The sequence below is a fragment of the Lutra lutra genome, chromosome 9 (assembly GCF_902655055.1).
Source record: "Lutra lutra chromosome 9, mLutLut1.2, whole genome shotgun sequence".
Taxonomy (NCBI): Eukaryota; Metazoa; Chordata; class Mammalia; order Carnivora; family Mustelidae; genus Lutra; species Lutra lutra.
The window spans coordinates 12,623,533-12,643,158 of NC_062286.1; the positions used below are offsets into that span (position 1 = coordinate 12,623,533).

Sequence of the window (19,626 nt, forward strand, 5' to 3'; positions counted from 1 at the left end):
AAACAGAGGATCTTTTTCATCCAAAAGCTAAGTACTTCTTTAATTTCTGAGTTCTTCACTTCAACAAAATTCTTTTCTTCATGATATATATATCTTTTCCTATTTTTCATGCTTAGCATTTTTCCTATAGTTATTTTAATATTTTGCCTTTTTTTTACATTTCCTTAGACTTTTCAAATGTTTTCTTTATGCTATTAGTTTGATTAATTTAATTACTCTATGCTCTTTTCTTAAACATATGCATTAGACCAATCATAAGGTTGTTTGGGATTTTAGTATGCTCCCTCAAGCAGTAATAATCCTGTCTTTGAACTCATGTCCTATTGAATTCATTTTTCCAAGTTCTTATACACTACAAGCATCTGACAGGATTCAGTTTCTTTTTCTCAGCTTTGTTTTCCTCCAGATTCCATTCTTTCACTCAGAATATGTTTCTCGTGCCTGCTTCTCATACCACTCCTTCTGATTTCTGTTAACTCTCTCCAGCCTTCCTATTTGTTCAGTCGATACAGGTTTGATTTTCTTTGACACATTTCCTACCTTATCTGAGACTCCTTGCCTACCTTTTGATCCAGAGTTGGAGTATTTGCTGTTACTTTCTACTTAGCTTACTGATACCTGAGGAAGAGTAGTCACATAAATTATAACTCTGCCTCATCTGGTATCTGCCAGTGGAGTTTTGGCTATGCTTTATCTCACTGTTCCATGTTTATAGTCTCTCATTCATTCATCGCCCACTGGGACATGGAGTCTGGGATTTGGCTTCATTCTGACGCCTTTACTCAGAGACCTGGCTTCTCTGTTCAAATCTGTTTAAACCTGGCACTGAAAAATGAACATATAGCTTAACTGTGCTCTGGCCACATGCTACACATTGATGTGATCACCTTCTTTGCCCCAGACAATAGGCTGATGATTCTGTATTTACTCCCCAGGTGATCTCATATGCTCACATATCATGTGTCTGTGTGCGGATGTAGATACACACACATTCATATATGCGTGAACACATATACATCTATATACATATTTATGTCATAAAGGATCACTAGCCCCTTATCTTCAGCCAAGACGTATATTTTAGATTTTAAACTTACAGCTCTGATTGTCTCCGGGTATCTTCATCTGGATGTTTCCCAAGGCAGCCCATGCTCAATATCTGTTCACTTCATCTTGATCCCCCCAAAACTTCCCTTGCTCCTTACTATGTCACAGCCTGTGAACGCCTTCCACCCAGCCACCTAATTCAGCTCAGCTCCGCTCTCTTCCATATGTTCTTTACATTTAATCATGAAATACTATGCTTTATCTGTAAAACGTTTACTGAATTCATATTAATTAAACTTACTTGAGCTGTGTACAAAAATATGTTTACACAAGCATATAGCAAAGCATTTTTATGATAGAGGACATTGGGAGAAATGCCAAATTATCACGGGGAAAGTACATAAACTATGATATACTCGCACAGAGGAGAATTGTGGAGCCATGAAAATAACTTTATGAAAATATTCAAAGGCACGAATAACTCTGATAAAAATTGCATTTAAGGTCAGGGAACAAAGTGGCCTACCATATTGATTATATTTATTGATATATTGATTATAATTATTGAGTATAATTATTGATTATAATTCCATAAAACCATATTGATTATAATTATTCATAAACACACTAGAAGAGAGTATATCAACAAGTTTTTTACAGGTTGCTTTTGTTTTCTCTCTGATGGTTATCTCCCATTTTACTCTTTTCTACATGTTTCTTATAAAAAAGCAATAATTTATATATAAATTATATATATAAATTAGTGTATACTATATATCAAGTGTTATACTAAGTGATTTAAATACAGGTTCTTAGTGAACTCTCAATTGTCAAGCATTAGTATATAAAAGGAAAAAATATTATAAAGATGTTTCTGAAATCAATTCCTTTTCTTTCCTCTCTGCAGTTATTTCTTTAAGTTAGGACCTAAATATCAAGGACAGAGATTCCAAAATTTTCTTGGTTTTCATGAGTTTATGTCTGGGTAAGTTTGCCATAGCACACCTAAGCCAGAAGAAACACCTAACAGTTATAGTTTGCTCAATACTTAGGTGTAAATAATCTAATAAGTGTTTATGTTCTGACAACTAAATGATCATTTAGAAATAATAAATTTTAATAAGAAATAATATGAACGAATTGAAAGAAAAATATTTTCATTTCATTCTTAAATAAGCAGTTAGTTACTAACTAGATGTGTGAACCTTCTGGGCTCTGCACATTTTTTTAAGCCTTCCGACCCTTGCTTTCTGTTCCAGGTTGATTTTCACATGGTGCTTGCTTTTTATCCCAACAGTCTCTCCAAACCCAGCTTCACATACATATAACATGATGGCAAGAAATGTAGATCCATCTCATGTTGAAACCGTGAACAAGCTAGTAGTTGTGTTTTGCTCACATACCCCTAAGGTGTTCCTACGAGTAAGCTGAGGCACTCTGGAAGGCCGCACACAAAGCTTGGAATCCTTGAGCACAAGAGTTGTTCGTATGTGTTTCCTAATCATCCTTACTATCCTCCACTGGGAGAATTTTTGTTTATTTCTTCACCTTAGCCCAAAATAATGACTTTCGGTTTTATCAAAGCTCAATGTCAATTTTTTTAGATTTGCCTCAATATTTCAACTAATCAATTACTTTCGTGATCTTGATTTTTCTATCAATTCTATCCATCTGTGACAGCACACCCAGTCTTTATCCAAATTATTGCTATATTATGGATTTAGGATCCAGCTACGATCATCCTTTCTCCAATCGACCTCAAAGGAAAATTTAAGGAATTCACCTTGATGTGTTAGACATGAACCCATTTGTACTATACCTGAGAGTGGATTTCTCCCCTTGTTCCCTAGGGGAGATCACAAAGTCCTCACTAAATCCCTTGCTACATTTTCTTATGTGTCAGACTAGTTACACCATTGGAAAACTAGTCGCATTTTTTCATTCATTAAAAAAAAAGTTGCTTTTAATACCTGTCATGTCCAGACACTATGTTTGGTTGTAAAGACCAGGGGTAGAATTTGCCCCTGCTCTTCACTGCTCAGGGGAGAGAGACGGTAATAAGAGAATCAGACAACTGAATGGAAAACTCCACATGTCACAAGTGCTACCAAGAAGGAGTGCGTGGTACCACAAAGTCACTAAGAGATTTGAGCTAATAAAGAGTCTAATAACAAGAAGATATGCCAAAGAAATGATCCACCTGAGATCGGAAAGTTATGCGGGAATGACGTCAGAAAGGAGGTTGGGGAGGAGCAGCACATTTCCGAGGAAACAGCACATGTGATGTGCGGTGGCCGAGGAGGTGATGTTCCAGGCTGAGGAAGGGCAGGGTAGGAGGGAAGCCAGGTGCCGGATGAAGCGGGAGGGGCAGGCAGGGGCTCTACCAGGTATGAGAAGTCAGTCACGTCCTCCTTATTCAAGAGCTTTGGCTTCATCCCTTGAACCACGGCATGCCACAGAAGTGTTCTACTGAGAGGGGGGTTGGACAGATCTGCATAAACACATGGCTCCACATCTTAGAGCACAAACTGGAGACGCTGCTACTCTCCAGAGATCTTCAAGGATCCACCCCAGGAATTCAGTGACCTCATCACACAGGCCCCAGATGTCTTTCATCAAGGTCAAGTGGCTCAAGGTGGTTTAAAGCAGCTGAGAGTTCTCCTACAACTAACTTGTGTCTGTGAGGCCCTCTTCCTGCCTAACAGAGCTGTCCTCACCTTGCATTTTGAAGGTCACTAACTGGGGACCAGGCTGGGTGACTGTGGATCACCCTTGTCCAGCAGCATCACATGGCCACTCCTCTGCATTACCTCCATGGCCACTGGGGGGACACCCTCATTTCACCAAACCTGACTCTGTCAGGGAACATTCGAATTTGGTTGTGACCAACGTGTAGAAGAAATATCATTGTTGATGTCTGTTCTTAGGTGAAGCCAAGATCAGAGCACTGAGGGAATTTGTTCAGGGCCATAAATTGAGAATAGAGCTGAAAAGGGATCCATACTTTGGTCTCTGGCTCTGAACTGTATGGTTTCTCCATGAACCAGTGATGTGGCAGAAAGTTCTGCCGAGAAAATGGTCCTAGTTGCACGGCTGCACTTAGGAACTCCTGGGGTCATGAAATGCCTCTGGAGCCCAATCACCTCATCTGTAAAGTTGTGATAATAACTGATATTTTTTTGAGCATGCCCTTTCCCAGGTGCCTTCCTAGTGCTTTCCATGTACCTAACCCATTACTTCCCACAACCTCATGCCATATCTGTTATCATTAATTCCATTTTTCAGGTGGGAAAACTGCACAGAGGTGGAAAGTGACAAAAACATGTCATCAGAGTCACTGCCCATACATCTTTGTTCCCTGATGTCTCATGATGTCTGATGGGGAGAATACAATACATGTTAGTCATTTAAGCTTTTTTTTTTTAAATTTATTACAAGTTTCTATTTATTATTTTATGCAAAACTGCAAGTGTTTTTGTATTTATAAAAAACACCCCTGGTCTGAAGATTTTTCCATCACAGGCTACTGCATTTCAACAATCCCCTTTTTTTATTTAGATGCATATTAAGTGACCATTTTACTAGGGCCTTATGTGGGGAGAAACACTGCACCAAGATTGAGAATACCTAGGTCCTTGTCCTTGCTGTGTCACCAAGTCACAGCATAACCTTGAACAGGTCACAGCAGAGCAGATTTCTTCTCTAATAAACCATGAGTTTATTGATCAGGACTTTATTTTAATTCAGCAGTGCTGAAGTAGATGTTTTATAGTCAGTGATAAAGCCACAAAATCCTGCTGAGATGACCTAAACAAATCAGTTATTGTATTGATTCAGAAATTGAGGCTAAGGATGGGAAAATGACTTATTCAAAGTCATCAAACCAGGGCCAGAGTCAGGACAGGAATATCTGTCTCCTGCTTCCTAGCTAAGTATTCTTTCTTATACTTCACACTGGCTTATGTCCCCCCTCCCCCGCAAAAATCACAGATATTACCAAGAGAGCTTCCATAAACTCTTCTCTTATCTTTTTTTTTTTTTAAGATTTTATTTATTTATTTGACAGAGAGAAATCACAAGTAGGCAGAGAGGCAGGCAGAGAGAGAGGAGGAAGCAGGCTCCCCGCTGAGCAGAAAGCCCGATGCGGGGCTTGAACCCAGGACCTGGGATCATGACCTGAGCCGAAGGCAGTGGCTTAACCCACTGAGCCACCCAGGCGCCCCTCCATAAACTCTTAAGATTTATCATTATCAATACTGAAACCCCACATTATTCACTATTAAGCATGACTCTAGATTCCCTATGATCAATATCAACTGTACCTCACTCAATGGCGTATCCAAAATACCCAGATTTTAGGCAAATATGCTTTTGTAATCTGGGTCATATTGGTAGAAAGATGGTAGCATGGACTTTGTATTATCCAGGTGTTGAAATTGGACTCTATCCCTTATGCACCTCTGGACATGTGTTTAACCCTCATTATTTTTAAAAACAGAATAAAGGTTTGCATATAATAAATTGGTTAATGTATGGCACAAAGTGTACACTGCACAAATGCAACTACTATGATTTGGGAAAGAAATTCACCATGTTTTCCTTAAACAACTTCTAGTTACTTGTGGGGTGATCGGGAGTAAGAAACAGGAATGAATGACACAGTGGCTATGAATGGATGTAGCCAGGACTCCTGCCACTGTTTTTATTTCTCTGTCCCGATGCGTAGTGACAGATACTACTGTACTTCTGTTGGACGTGTCTCTCCAGCAGAACTGAAGGAAAATATTACTCAGCACCTGACACAGTAAAATTCTGAAAAGGAAAATGGGCATTTTTCTTTTGAGAGAAAATGCTGCCAAACCTATCAGATCAGTTATTCACTCGAGGATCCCACACTACCACTGGTCATAGCTCTCTGTTTAGATTCTTCACCAATCGCAGTGTGCTCCATAGACCGATAGCACCCATACCACCCGACAGCCTGTTAGAAATTCAGAATCTCAGCCCCCTTGCAGATCTACTGAACCAGAACTCCAGGTGATTCACAGACACATGGAAGTTTGAGGAATTCTGCTTTAGAGCACTGTTTTTTTCAAATTTTCACACACACCACAATGAATGCGGGATAGAGCCTCTGTCCCTGTAGTTTTACCAACTTCTTCACACAATTCTGATAGAGATCAAAATTGGGAAAACATGGCTTTAGAAGACACAGGGGTGTAGGAGAGATGGTACTATGATGGCAACAACATTTTGTTTGTTTTGCTTTTAAAGAAGGTGTGGAGCCTGATGAAGTCACAGGAGTAACTAGGATTTGTGGGAAGAGCCACATAGGTGGGCACCGGAAGCCTGGGTGAACTACAGGAAGGGGCAGGACAGGGAAGCCATTGTTATTACATGGTGTTGATGGCCAGTGTTGGTGGTCTAGCTCCCAGGCTCTGAGCTGTGGTGGATGTACCCAGAATTCCGGCACCCAAACGGTCACGTTCCCATAGAGACCTAGCTCCTGGTCTTCTCTCTCCATTAACTTGTTCTTTGAGCCCTAATAACTTCCTTAAACCACTGAGCCTCAGTTGTTCTTTAATGAACATGAAAATTAAAAATCTCTGATCAGTCTACCTTACAAAGTGTGTGAAAAACGCTATGAAATGGTCCTTCATGGAGCCCTTATATTTGCCCTTCCCACTGTCTGGAATGCTCCTCCTATCAGTCAGCTGAAAGGTCAACTTTTCAGAGAGACTTCTCTGAAGACCCAGTTGATATTAGAGTCCCTCCTATCATTCTGATTCTCTACCACTGCATTAAAAAAAAAAAAATTACAGACCTTTATCTTCTAAGATTACAGAAAAGTGGATGAGGAAATGCAGTGTTCCTATATACTCCTTCTTCTCCCCACTGCACGGCCTTCTATTTTGAACACCTGACATTAGTGTGTACATTCGTTCCAAACCACAAAACAATATTGATTTATTATTACTCACTGAAGTCCATAGTTTACATTAGGGTTCATTCCATGTGTTGACAAAAGCAAAACACATTACAAATCCGTCCAGATGGTTTCACTGCCCTTAAAATCCTCTGTGTTCCATCTCTTCATCTCTTCCTTCCACCTGAACCCCTAACAACCCCTGACCTTGTTACAGTCTCTGTAGTTTTGCCTTTCCGGAATGTCACATAAGTATGAATCAGGCCATATGTAGCCTTTTCAGATTGGCATCCATTATATGCATGCACAAGAGTTTAACCTATTGAAGGAAATCTTGATTGCTTCCAATTTTTCCCAATTATGAATAAAGTTGCTATAAATATTTGTGCGCAAGTTTTTGTATGGACATATGTTTTCAACTCATTTGAGTAAATAAATACCTACTAGTGTGATCACTGGATCATATGGTAAGACTATGTTTAGCATTCTAAGGATCTGCCAAACTGTCTTCCAAAGTGACTGTACCATTTTGCATTCCCATCAGCAATGAATGAGAGTTCCTGCTGCTCCACTTCCTCGCCAGCATTTGGTGTTGTCAATGCTTTTTTGTGTTTTTTTGTTTTTTAATTTTACTTATATCACTGCATTATGCCCTAATCAGAAATTACCTTATTGATTTATTTGGTTATGGATTTAATAGCTGTCTTCAACCCACCACTAGGTCATGAGTGAAGATTTTCTCTGTCTTGTTAACTGGTCCACTTGTACATAAAGTTAGAAAAAGAAAGCCTGGCTCACCAGAGGTGTGCAATAAATACTTAACTAAAAAATAACTAAGTGGAAAAATTTCCCTAGGAATTGTGAAGGCGTTGACTGTTATCTTCATTGAGAAACCCACGCCTATCTCATTTAGTCTCTCTCTAGGCATTTCCCTCTTTCCGCTGTTTTTGTCAACTCCCTATTCTCTACTTTGGACTTGGTGTTACAGCTGTGGGGGTGAGTACTGCACTATTTTTACCAAACACAAATGCAGCTCCAGAACTTTGAAATTAACTTAGTGCTTTTTTTAAAAACTAAGTTTTCTATTTATTCTGTTATTCTTTGATAGGAGGACAGAACCTGGTTTTCCCTTGTTCCTTCTGATTTGCTATTGTTAAGGGAAAAATGCAAGTAGCAACATGAATAACTTATTGTCCAGATCCCCAAGAGCTCATCCCTACTACAAACTGATGGGATGAGTTTCTGTTCCTCATCCACCAGAGATAACACACATTTTCATCAGTAGCTTCCCGGATCTGGCTGTGTAAGACTCAGAAAGGAAATATTTGGAAGGGTCACTGAAGCTTGGGATAGCATATCAATGAGCTGTCACTGTTTCTAAAGTCCTGCTATAGCTGACTCTAGATTGTAGCTGGGTTTAAGTTGAGACCATTGAGATTAATGAAAGATACAGAAAAAAAAGCTAAGAGAAGGAAAAGTTAAGAACCAAAGAAACTGGGCAAATTTATTTGTCCATCTATCTGCTTTGTGCAAGTTGTTCCTCATCTGGTGTGGCTTTCATAGGATCTACTTCATTCCCTTACCATCTTTGGGCAGGCCACATGGTAGATGAAGGAGCAGTGAAATAGGATTTTTGCTCTGGCAACAACTTGCAGTGTAACTTTAGAGAGGTCATGAAAATCTCTATGATCAAGGGCATCAACTTCAAGGGTACAAGTAAATGATTCTATATTGCTTCCTCATGGACTAGCCAAATACATTTACCATTAAGAATTTAATAGTAAGAATGAAACCAATGCAAAATGCATGATGGTAGGGAAAGAGTATTCAAAAGCAAAATGCTCCCATTGCCCCACCATAAACAGGACCCATCAATAGTTCCTTAGGGATAGTCAGTCATGTGTGCTGCTAATTCAAAGAGTGTTTTAAGGTAGCTTAGGTCCTAGCTACATTTTGAGATAGAGAGCATGAGCCCTCAAAGATACTTCCTTCTTCACAAAACACCATGTCCACCAGTTGTTCTGTTCTTTGAACGAGTCTTTAATTTAATTTAATTTAATTTATTTAATGGAAAGAGAGAGACAGCACAAGAGAGATCAAGCATGAGCAGGGAGGAAGGGCAGAAGTAGAGAGAGAAGCAGGTTCCCAGCTGAGCAGGAACTCAGTGAGCCATGCAGGCCCCCCTGAGTGGGACTTTCTAAAAGTGCCTATAGTTATCCAACAATAGCCTGTAGATTTAAAAACCATAATATTTAGGAAAAGGACCTAAATTTTGGACTTTTTAAAAATGGAGTCACCTCAGCCAATGGATGCTCTTTTTGTTGTTAGAGATTTAATTTATTTGAAGAATTTGACATATTCCAAATTCAGAAAACTTTTCAATGTACAAATAACTGAATTTCAAAATCAGGCTCATTCTATTGATGAAAGCATTTGCTTACATGTTTAGCTCCTCAGAGTTCCTTGGAATATTTGAAACCAATAAAACTTCATCGAAAATGTTCTTTCAAGAGTTTTCACTACTTCAAAGTGGTCTCTCTTCAGTTAGCCTGATTTTGTGAAGCTCTCCCATGACAAAGACTTTCCACGTGTATCATATGACATCTTGGACTTGGAAACATCTTGGTAATCATTTTATTTTCCTTAGTTTCTCTGTGAGACTGGAAGACTAGAGGAGATGAATGACTTGTTCAAGGTCACTCAGTAAGTTTCTTGATAGAATCATTGACATTTATCAGCCTTTTTATATAATTAATTTAGAAAGGTCTTTTTTTTCACTTTTTGTTTTTCTGTCGGTTTCAAGTTTTTATTTAAATTCAAGTTAGTTAACATATAGTGTAATATTGGGCTCAGGAGTTGAATTTAGTGTTTCATCACTAAGCACCCAGTGCTCATCACAAATGCAATCCTTAGAGCCCATCATCTATTTAATCCCCACCCACCCACCCACCTATATCCTTCCATCAACCCTCAGGTTTTTCTCTATCATTAAGAGTTTATTTTATGGTTTCTCTCTCTCTCTATCTCTATCTCTTTTTTTTTTTCTTTCCCCTATGTTCATCTGTTTTGTTTCCTAAATTTTACATATGAGTGAGATCATATGGTATTTGTCTTAGAAAGTCCATTTAAAAAAGTTCATGAGGCTGCATAATCTCCATTTCTTTTCAAAGATCTAAAAACTTTCCTAGGAAATAAGAGGATCCAGACAGCTAAATGCATGTACAGAGTTTGGAACCTGTTGGGTCTGAGTAGCATATTTGTAATGACTATAGAGCCTTGTTCGGGTGAATTCCCATTATTAAAATCAAGTAGTATAGAGAAAAAGTTGAAAATAGAGCTACCCTATGACTCAACACTACTGGGTATTTACCCCAAAGATACAAATATAGTGATCACATGTGCACCTAAATGTTTATAGCAGTAATGTCCACAATAGTCAAACTATGGAAAGAGCCTAGATGTCCATCAACAGATGAATGGATAAAGAAGATGTGCTACATATATACAATGGGATATTATGCAGCAATAAAAAAAAGAAATCTTGCCATTTGCAACAACATGGATGGAACTAGAGGGTATTATGCTAAGCAAAATAAATCAAACAGAGAAAGACAACATATGATCTCACTGATATGTGTAATTTGAGAAATAAGGCAGAGGATCATAGAGGAAGAGAGGAAAAACGAAACAAGATGAAACCAGAGAGGGAGACAAACCATAAGAGACTCTTAATCTCAGGAAACAAACTGAGGTTTGCTGGAGTGAAGGAGGGTGGGAGGGATGGGTGGCTGAGTGATGGACACTGGGGAGGGACATGCTATGGTGAGTGCTGCGAATTGTGTAAGATTGATGAATCACATACCTGTACCCCTAAAACAAATAATACATTATATGTTAATTTAAAAAATTAATGGAGAAAAACAACTACAAAAATCCCAACCTCTCTCTTCATTTTATCTCTCCTCATCCCCTAAGCACTCTCAAATGAGAGGAAACCTTTGTGCCCTTGTCCAAACTATTTCCTTGCCTCTATCTGACAAATTATTCTTTATGCTGCTGGGTTTATCTCAAAGGAGATGTCTTCTGAGAAGAGCTCTACCCTTTTCCTTGCCCCGGGCAGTTATTAGTCTCCTCCCTGCAATCCCTGAACTTTGTATGTATCTCTGTGACAGCACATTGCATGTTATTTTGTATTCATTTCATATCTGTCACTGTCTCACTGCAAACTGTGAGGTTCAGGAGGCAAGTCTTATTTATCTTGTATCCCCAATGCCTAGAACATTACAATAACATAATAATATGTGTTCCACAAATATTGTTGCATTTCTATCAGCATCCATTCATTCATCTCTGAAATATGAAACAAGCCCCATCACTGCTATGAGGTCTCATCGACAGGTTCCTTCTGAGCCTGTGAAACTGTGAAGGTGAGAACAGGTGCAGAATTATCCAACTCAGACTTCAATGATCTCATCCTTTAAAATGAGGCAAAGGATACACAGCCTCTTAGATGTTGCTTTCTAGCCAAGATAGAAACTGACCCGTCACCAAAACATGTGGGTAGGAAATAGTAAAAGTGCTTTTCAGCAGCTGTGAGCTTGGAGTCTCAAATTAATTCTTGTTATAGTCCTATCCCCCATCCTAATTCCATTGTTCATCACTCAACAAATATTTGCTATACATCTACTTTCTCACAAGACAATGTGAGAGCAGAGAAAAGGGATTAAGAAGTTCTCAACTGGTTTTCTGTGCTATGGATTTGCTGCTATGAACCAAGAGTTTAAAATAAATTATTTCATTTGTTAGACATAATTTTTCTATTTTTACAGAAGATAGAATTGGGACTTAAAGGGACAAATCAATTTGTCAAATATTGTTCAGCTCTTGATTGCTGGAGTTGGGGATCTGAACTCATTCCTGTTCGAGATCAAAGTCTGTGCTCATCTCACTGCAATTTAACATTAAGAAGAAAGACACAGCCCTTGTTCTGAAGGACTTTGCAAAATAAGAGTGGGTGTTCTGCAAACAGCCATCAGGTAAAATCTTGCCCTCAGTTATGTGACTATGTGGACCTCAGTTTGGAGAAACTAAAGGAGTCTTGGAAGGTTGTCAGGTAACCTTCCTGAAGGGGCAGGCTGACCAAGCCCTCATTCTTGAATTAGTAGACAGGATACTAATTATCACAACCCTGGGGCAGAATCAGCTTTTTCTCTACATCTGAGACTTTCTCCTGGCAGCATGAAGCAAGTCAGAATACAACTTTAAGGGTTCAAACTAGTCTCTGTCTACAAGTTCCTCTGTCAGGCCCTGACTTCCTGGCTTCTGCATATCTGCTGTGTTCCCCAGCCTCAGCTAGTTTATGGTCATATCATTGTCATGCATACTGAAGTAACTGTTCTCAGAGAGATGGTCTGGCTTGACAAAGAATGAACATAAATACAGAGGATGATGGAGAGGAATGGCACTGTGTTCCTGTATGTCTAGTGTTATGGACTGAATGTTTGTGTCCCCTCCAAACTTACATATTGAAGCCATAACACCCACCCCCCTCAATGTGATGATATTTGGAGATGGGACTTTGGGAGGCAATTAGGGTTAAATGAGGTCATGAGAGGGCTCAAGATTGGATTAATATCCTTATGAGAAGAGACACCAAAATACTTTCTCTTTCTCTCTCTCAGTCTCTCTCTCTCTCTCTCTCTCTCTCTCTGTCACACACACACACACACACACACACACACACACACACATACACACAAGAGATCACATGAGCACACAAGATGGCAGCTACCTACAAAGCAAGAGAAGAAGCCCCTAATGATACTTATATTGTTTGTGCCCTGATCTTGGAATTCCTGGCCTCCAGAACTATGAGAAGATAAATTTTTGTTGTTTAAACCACCTAATCAACAGTATTTTGTAATGGTAGCCTGAGCTAAGTCAAACATCTGGACAGGCAAATTGGGGAAGGATTGTGTGTGGGTTGCTAATTAAGTGAGGAAGCCTGAGAGGTATAAAAAAGAGGAAAGAATGGACAAGATAAGATCTGGGATTTCTGAGGACCCAGAATAGAATGGTCCTGCTTCTTGTATTTTGTTTTGCCCAGCCTTTATAGAGAGCATCTCCTCTGGGCATGGCCGTGTTCGAGATGGAAGACTGAGAGGTGGATGAAACAATCACCCTGACGTTCAAGGTGGCATTCATAGAAGAGCAAGTGAGAGTGGTAGGGGTGAACCTGGCTGAGTGTCTAAGTGTCTCCCTGGGGTTTTATGTTACAGTGCTCCTTTTCAAAGACCTATTCTGACTTCTTTTCAGCCACAACACCTACAAGTGAGGATCTTGGGCTCAGGAGGAAAATAAGTTACGATGGTCACTTAACTCTGGGCATTCAGAAAGAACCAGGCAGTGACCAGTCCTTGGCACTCTTCATAATAGATGTTGCTTCATGTCAACAGCAAACTACTTGTAAATGACAAAAGGTGAAACCAGGACTTGGTGGCATCTTGAATACTAAGCTTCTTGAATACTAAGGCCCAAGGACTCGGTGGCCTCCTGGGGTTTGTTCTTTGGCATTGTTGATTAGAACCCAGGCAGTGTCTGGGGCTTGGTACCCAGTTGCTGCTGCTTCTTTAGAAAACGCATTCATTGGAAAAATGTCTGTTCATGTCTTCTGTCTATTTCTTAACTAGATTATTTACTTATTGGTGTTGAGTTTGATAAGTTCTTTATAGATTTTGGATACTAGTCCTTTACCATATATGACATTTGCAAATATCTTCTCCCATGCTATAGGTGGTCTTTTAGTTTTATTGATTGTTTCCTTCACTGTGCAGAAACGTTTTATCCTGATGAAGTCAAGATAGTTGATGAAGTCCCAATAGTTCATTTTTGCTTCTGTTTCCCTAGTAAGAAGTTGCTATGGCCAAGGTCAAAGAGTTTACTTCCTGTCTTCTCCTCTAGGATTTTGATGGTTTCCGGTCTCACATTTAGGTATTTCATCCATTTTGAATTTATTTTTGTGTATAGTGTAAGAAAGTGGTCCAGTTTCATTCTGCATGTTGTTATCCATGTTAACACTGTTTGTTGAAGAGACTGTCTTTTTTCCATTGGATATGATTTTCTGCTTTGTTGAAGATTAGTTGACCATATAGTTGTGAGTCCATTTCTGGGTTTTGGGTTTTCTATTCGGTTCCATTGATCGATGTGTCTGTTTTGTGCCAGTAAGTGTTTTACTGGTATGTTTTGATGACTACAGCTTTGTAATACAGCTTGAAGTCCTGAAGTATGATGCCTCCAGCTTTGCTTTACCTTTTCAGGATTTCTTTAGCTATTTGGGGTTTTTTGTGGTTCCAGAGAAATTTTAGGATTGTTTATTCTAGCTCTGGGTTAAATGCCGATGGTATTTTGATATGGATTGCATTAAATGTGTAGATTGCTTTGGGTAATACAGATATTTTTAGCAATATTTGTTCTTCCAACCAATAGCATGGAGTGTTTTTCCATTTATTTGTGTCTTCTTCAATTTCTTTCATAAGTGTTCTGCAGATCTTTTACTTCTTTGGTTAGATTTATTCCTAGGTATCTTATGGGTTTTGGTACAATTGTAAATGGGATGAAGTCCTTGATCTCTCTTTCTGCTGCTTCACTATTGGTGTATAGAAATATAGTAGATTTCTGTATGTTTGTTTTTATATCCTGCAACTTTGTTGAATTTGTGTATCATTTCTAGTAATTTTTTGGTGGAAACTTTTGGGTTTTCTACATAAAATATCATGTCATCTGTGAATAGAGAAAGTTTGACCCTTCCTTGCCAATTTGGATGCCTTTTATTTCATTTGTTGTCTGATTGCTGAGGCTAAGAGTTCCAGTATTATGTTAAATAACAATGATGAGAGTGGACATCCCTGTCTTGTTCCTGACCTTAGAGGAAAATCTTTCAGTTTCTCCCCATTGAGGATATTAACTTTGGGTCTTTCATATATGGCCTTTATGATGTTGAGTAGTCCATCTACCCCACTTTTTTGAGGGTTTTTATTAAGAATGGATGCTGCTATGAGCACTGGGTGTTATACACAACTGAACACTACATTATTGAATTATTGAACACTACATCTGAAACTAATGATGTACTATATGTTGGCTAATTGAATTTAAATTAAGAAAAAGAAAGAAAGCTGTAATTTGTCATTTTTTTTCTGCATCTCTAGAGAGGATAATAAGCAGGTAGTTAACAGACACATGAAAATATGCTCAATATCACTCATAATCAGGGAAATACAAACCAAAACCACCATGAGATACTACCTCACACCTGTCAGAATAGCTAAAATTAACAACACAAGAAACAACAGATGTTGGCAAGGATGCAGAGAAAGGGGAATCCTCTTACGCTGTTAGTGGGAATGTAAACTGGTGCAGCCACTCTGGAAAACAGCACGGAAGTTCATCAAAAAGTTAAAAATAAAACTACCCTCCATATATGGACCCTCAACTCTATGATCAACTAATCTTTGACAAAACAGGAAAAAATATCCAATGGAAAGAGGAGAGTATCTTCAATAAATGGTTCTGGGAAAACTGGACAGCTATATACAGAAGAATGAAACTTGACTTCTCTTACACTATACACAAAGGTAAACTCTAAATGAGTGAAAGACCTTAATGTGAGACAGGAATCCATCAAAATTCTAGAGGAAAACTTGGGCAGTAACCTCTTCAACATCAGCCACAGAACTTCTTTCAAGACAGATCTCCAACGGTAAAGGAAACAAAAGCAAAAATGAACTTTTGGAACTTCATCAAGATAAAAAGCTTCTTCACAGCAAGGGAAACAGTAAATAAAACAAAGAGACAACACACAGAATGGGAGAAGATACTTGCAAATGACACTACAAATAAAGGGTTGATATCCAAGATCTTTAAAGAAATTTTCAAACTCAACAACTGAAAAACAAATAGTCAAGTAAAAAAATGACAGAAGACATTAGCAGACACTTCTCCAAAGAAGACATACAAATGGCTAACAGACATATGAAAAAATGTTCATCATCATTAGCCATCGGGGAAATTCAAATCAAATCCACATTGAGATACTACCTTACATAGGTAGAATGGCAAAAATTGACAAGGCAAGAAACAACAAATGTTAGAGAGGTTGTGGAGAAAGGGGAACCCTCTTAGACTGTTGGTGGGAATGCAAGCTGGTACAGTCACTTTGGGAAAAAATGTGGAGGTTCCTCAAGAAGTTAAAAATAGAGCTACCTTATGACCTGACAATTGCACTACTGGGCATCTACCCCAAAGATACAGATGTAGTGAAAAGAAGGGTTACATTCACCCCAATGTTAATAGCAGCAATGTCCACAATAGCCAAACTGTGGAAAAAGCCAAGATGCCCTTTAACAGATGAATGGATAAAGAAGATGTGGTCCATATATACAATGGAATATTACTCAGCCATCAGAAAGGATGAATAGCCAACTTTTGCATCAACATGTATGAAACTGGAGGAGATTATGCTTAATGAAATAAGTCAACCAGAGAAAGTCAATTATCATACGGTTTCACTTATTTGTGGAACATAAGGAATAGCATGGAGGATATTAGAAGAAGGAAGAGGAAAATAAAGCAGGGGAAATCAAAGGTAGATAAACCATGAGAGACTATGGACCCTGGGAAACAAACTTAGGGCTTTAGAGGGAATGGGGGTAGGGGGACGGGTGAACCTGGTGATGGGTATTAAGGAGGGTACATATTAAGGAGGGCATTGAGCACTGGGTGTTATACACAAACAATGAACAATGGAACACTACATCAAAAACTAATGACGTACTATATGGTGACTAACATAACATAATTAAAAAAAAAAAATAGAACTACCCTAGGACCCAGCAATTGCACTACTGGGTATTTATCCAAAAGATACAAAAACACTGATTTGAAGGGGCACATGCACCCCAATGTTTATAGCAGCATTATCAACAATAACCAAACTATGGAAAGAGCCCAAATGTCTATTGAATGATGAATGGATAAAGAAAATGTAGTATATAAAGGCATAATACTCAGCCATCCAAAAGAATGAAATGTTGTCATTTGAAATGATATGGATGAAGCTAGACTGTATTATGTTTTTTTTTTTTTTCATTTATTTGACAGACAGACCACAAGTAGGCAGAGAGGCAGGCAGAGAGAGAGAGGAGGAGGAGGCAGGCTCCCTGCTGAGCAGAGAGCCCGATGCGGGACTCGATCCCAGGACCCTGAGATCATGACCTGAGCCGAAGGCAGCGGCTTAACCACTGAGCCACCCAGGCGCCCCCAGAGATTTCATTTTTAACAAGAAATAACAAAGAAAGGAAATCATAAAATACTTAGGAATGAACTCAAGGAAAGAGATTTAGAAACTTTAGGTAGAAACTATAGTCCCATATTATACTATATCCAAGATTATTTGAACAAATAGAGAGAAAATCCTGTTACTGAATGGGGAAATTGAATATAATAACTATTTATTTTAATGCAAACTACTTTGTCAGCATATCCATTTTACATTAATTTCACAGTACTTTAAATATTTAATAAAATTATAAAGATGCACTTAGGGAATTAATGTTAAGGAATTAAAAGCTCAGATAAAAGGACAATAAGTCAGGATTTGGTGATGGTAAAAATAGAAATATAAGTAGATGCAACAGAAGAGAGAATCTATAAAGAAAACCAATTCTCTATACTAACTTCATATAAACTAAATATTCCTCTAAAAAAGATAGGAAAGGGTAATTCAATAAGTAATATGAAAGAACAAACCAAGAAAAGAGTTCTGATTCCAAACTTTGCACAACCAAATAAATTCTAACTAAATTTGGGATTAAATGTGTGTATATATATATATATATATATATATATATATATATATATATACATACATACACACATATATATATAATGATATTGTGGAAATTAAAGTAATAAAATAGAATACTTATTAAATTGGTGGGTAAATCACAATTTTTACTCTCTGAAGCAAAAATCTCAAATTAAAAAAAACAGTGAAGAATATGGAGATAAGTTTTTAGAAATCGAAATCTTTGGTCGTTTTTTTTTAAAGATTTTATTAATTTATGACAGAGAGAGCAAGAGAGGGAACACAAGCACAGGGACAGGGCTGGAGAGGGAAAAGCAGGCTCCCCACTGAGCAGGGAGCCCTATACAGGGCTCAATCCCAGGATGTTGGGATCATGACCTGAGCTGAAGGCAGATGCTTACTTAATGACTGAGCCACCCAGGCACCTCAAGAACTTTAGTATTGATAAGAATAAGAGGAGCAGGTGTTAATGTTGCTTCTATGGTGTTATAGACTTTAGGTATGATAAGGAGTTCCTCTAAGCTGAGCAAGGAGCAATTCAGTGGCCCAACAGGACTTGGGACCTGGCCAGAAGACAGCATCGGGAAAACTACATGTCTATGGGATTCAGGGCCAAATGACAGGATGGCCAAAAGAGATGGTGGGAAGGTAGCATTTGGACCAAATGAGGAGGCAGCCATTGAGGCAGAAGCCCAGTGGGTTGAGGAGATTGATTACATGTAGAGAGAGCAAACAATAAGTAGATATGTTGGGGATAATGAGGGAAGGATGGAAATCACAACTGGAATGAAGGTCATAGTATTGGACTGCAATCAGAAGTATTGGTGTGTAGTCACAGTTCACATGGGCTCAGAACTTCATGCTAACTGATGAATTCTCTTTTATATCTCTGAGTTCTGTTTTCTTAAAGGATATACATTGCTTAATTTGACAGACTGGGTCTGGCTTTGGGGAGGACACAGAGGATGTGAGGAGGAGAGAAAGAATGAGGAGAGGGAAGGGGACAAACACGTAGCTTGCAAAGCAGACACCGTATGTCCTGAAGGGTAGAAGCCCTTCAGATTTGTCTGGATGCTTGAAAACGTCTCCCTCACTTCTGAGCAAGAAAACATTTCTAGGGGTATAAGACAGGACTGGCACCCCGTGCATCATTATTTTTTCTGATTTCCAGGGGATGTTGTGTGTGAAGAAAGGTGAGCCTCACTCCTGCCATCTTCCCTCTTAAAGGAACAAAGTATGATAACTCAGTTTGGGGATGCTGGAAATGGGAATGAGACCCTGAAGATGCGCAGAACACTATCTTAGAATATTTTCAGTACCCCCTTCCCCTGCCACAGCACAGAGATGCTAGGGTTTGCAATTCCTTGAAATAATGAAGGCAATAACTCCAAAGGTACCTTTTCTGAGAAGGAACTCTAATGATAACCATCTCAGACTTATTTATTCCATGTCATTGTTGATGAATTTATAACCTCCAGATCTTAACACAATTCGAGAAGGGTGGTAAAGAGAAAATGAATTTCTTGGGACATCAGACAGCATTGGCAGGGTCTGTTATACTCTGCAGTTAAAGAAATTCAGGACTAAAAAGAAAGACACTGAATAATGATCTCTGTCTCTCCAGGAAGACAGATGGATTCTACCAAAATGTCTCTGCAAAGCGTCTCTGCAGTTTCCTCTTTAATGGAGAGAGTGGAAGATGTGGCCTGGACTGGAAAATCTCATCAAGAATCTCAGCACACACCTCGATCTCTTTTGTAGCTAAGATCACAGCATTTTTTTTTTTTAA

General features: G+C 38.7%; 1 long non-coding RNA gene across 1 annotated transcript in view; it reads right to left on the bottom strand.

The window, feature by feature from the left end:
• Nucleotides 1-4,055: 4,055 nt before the first annotated feature.
• The window catches only part of LOC125109397 (uncharacterized), a 206,939-nt gene continuing 191,368 nt past the window's right edge, over nucleotides 4,056-19,626 (bottom strand). Inside the window, exon 4 of the long non-coding RNA XR_007130217.1 lies at nucleotides 4,056-4,195. This is a non-coding gene — a long non-coding RNA (uncharacterized LOC125109397). The remainder of the gene's footprint in view (nucleotides 4,196-19,626) is intronic.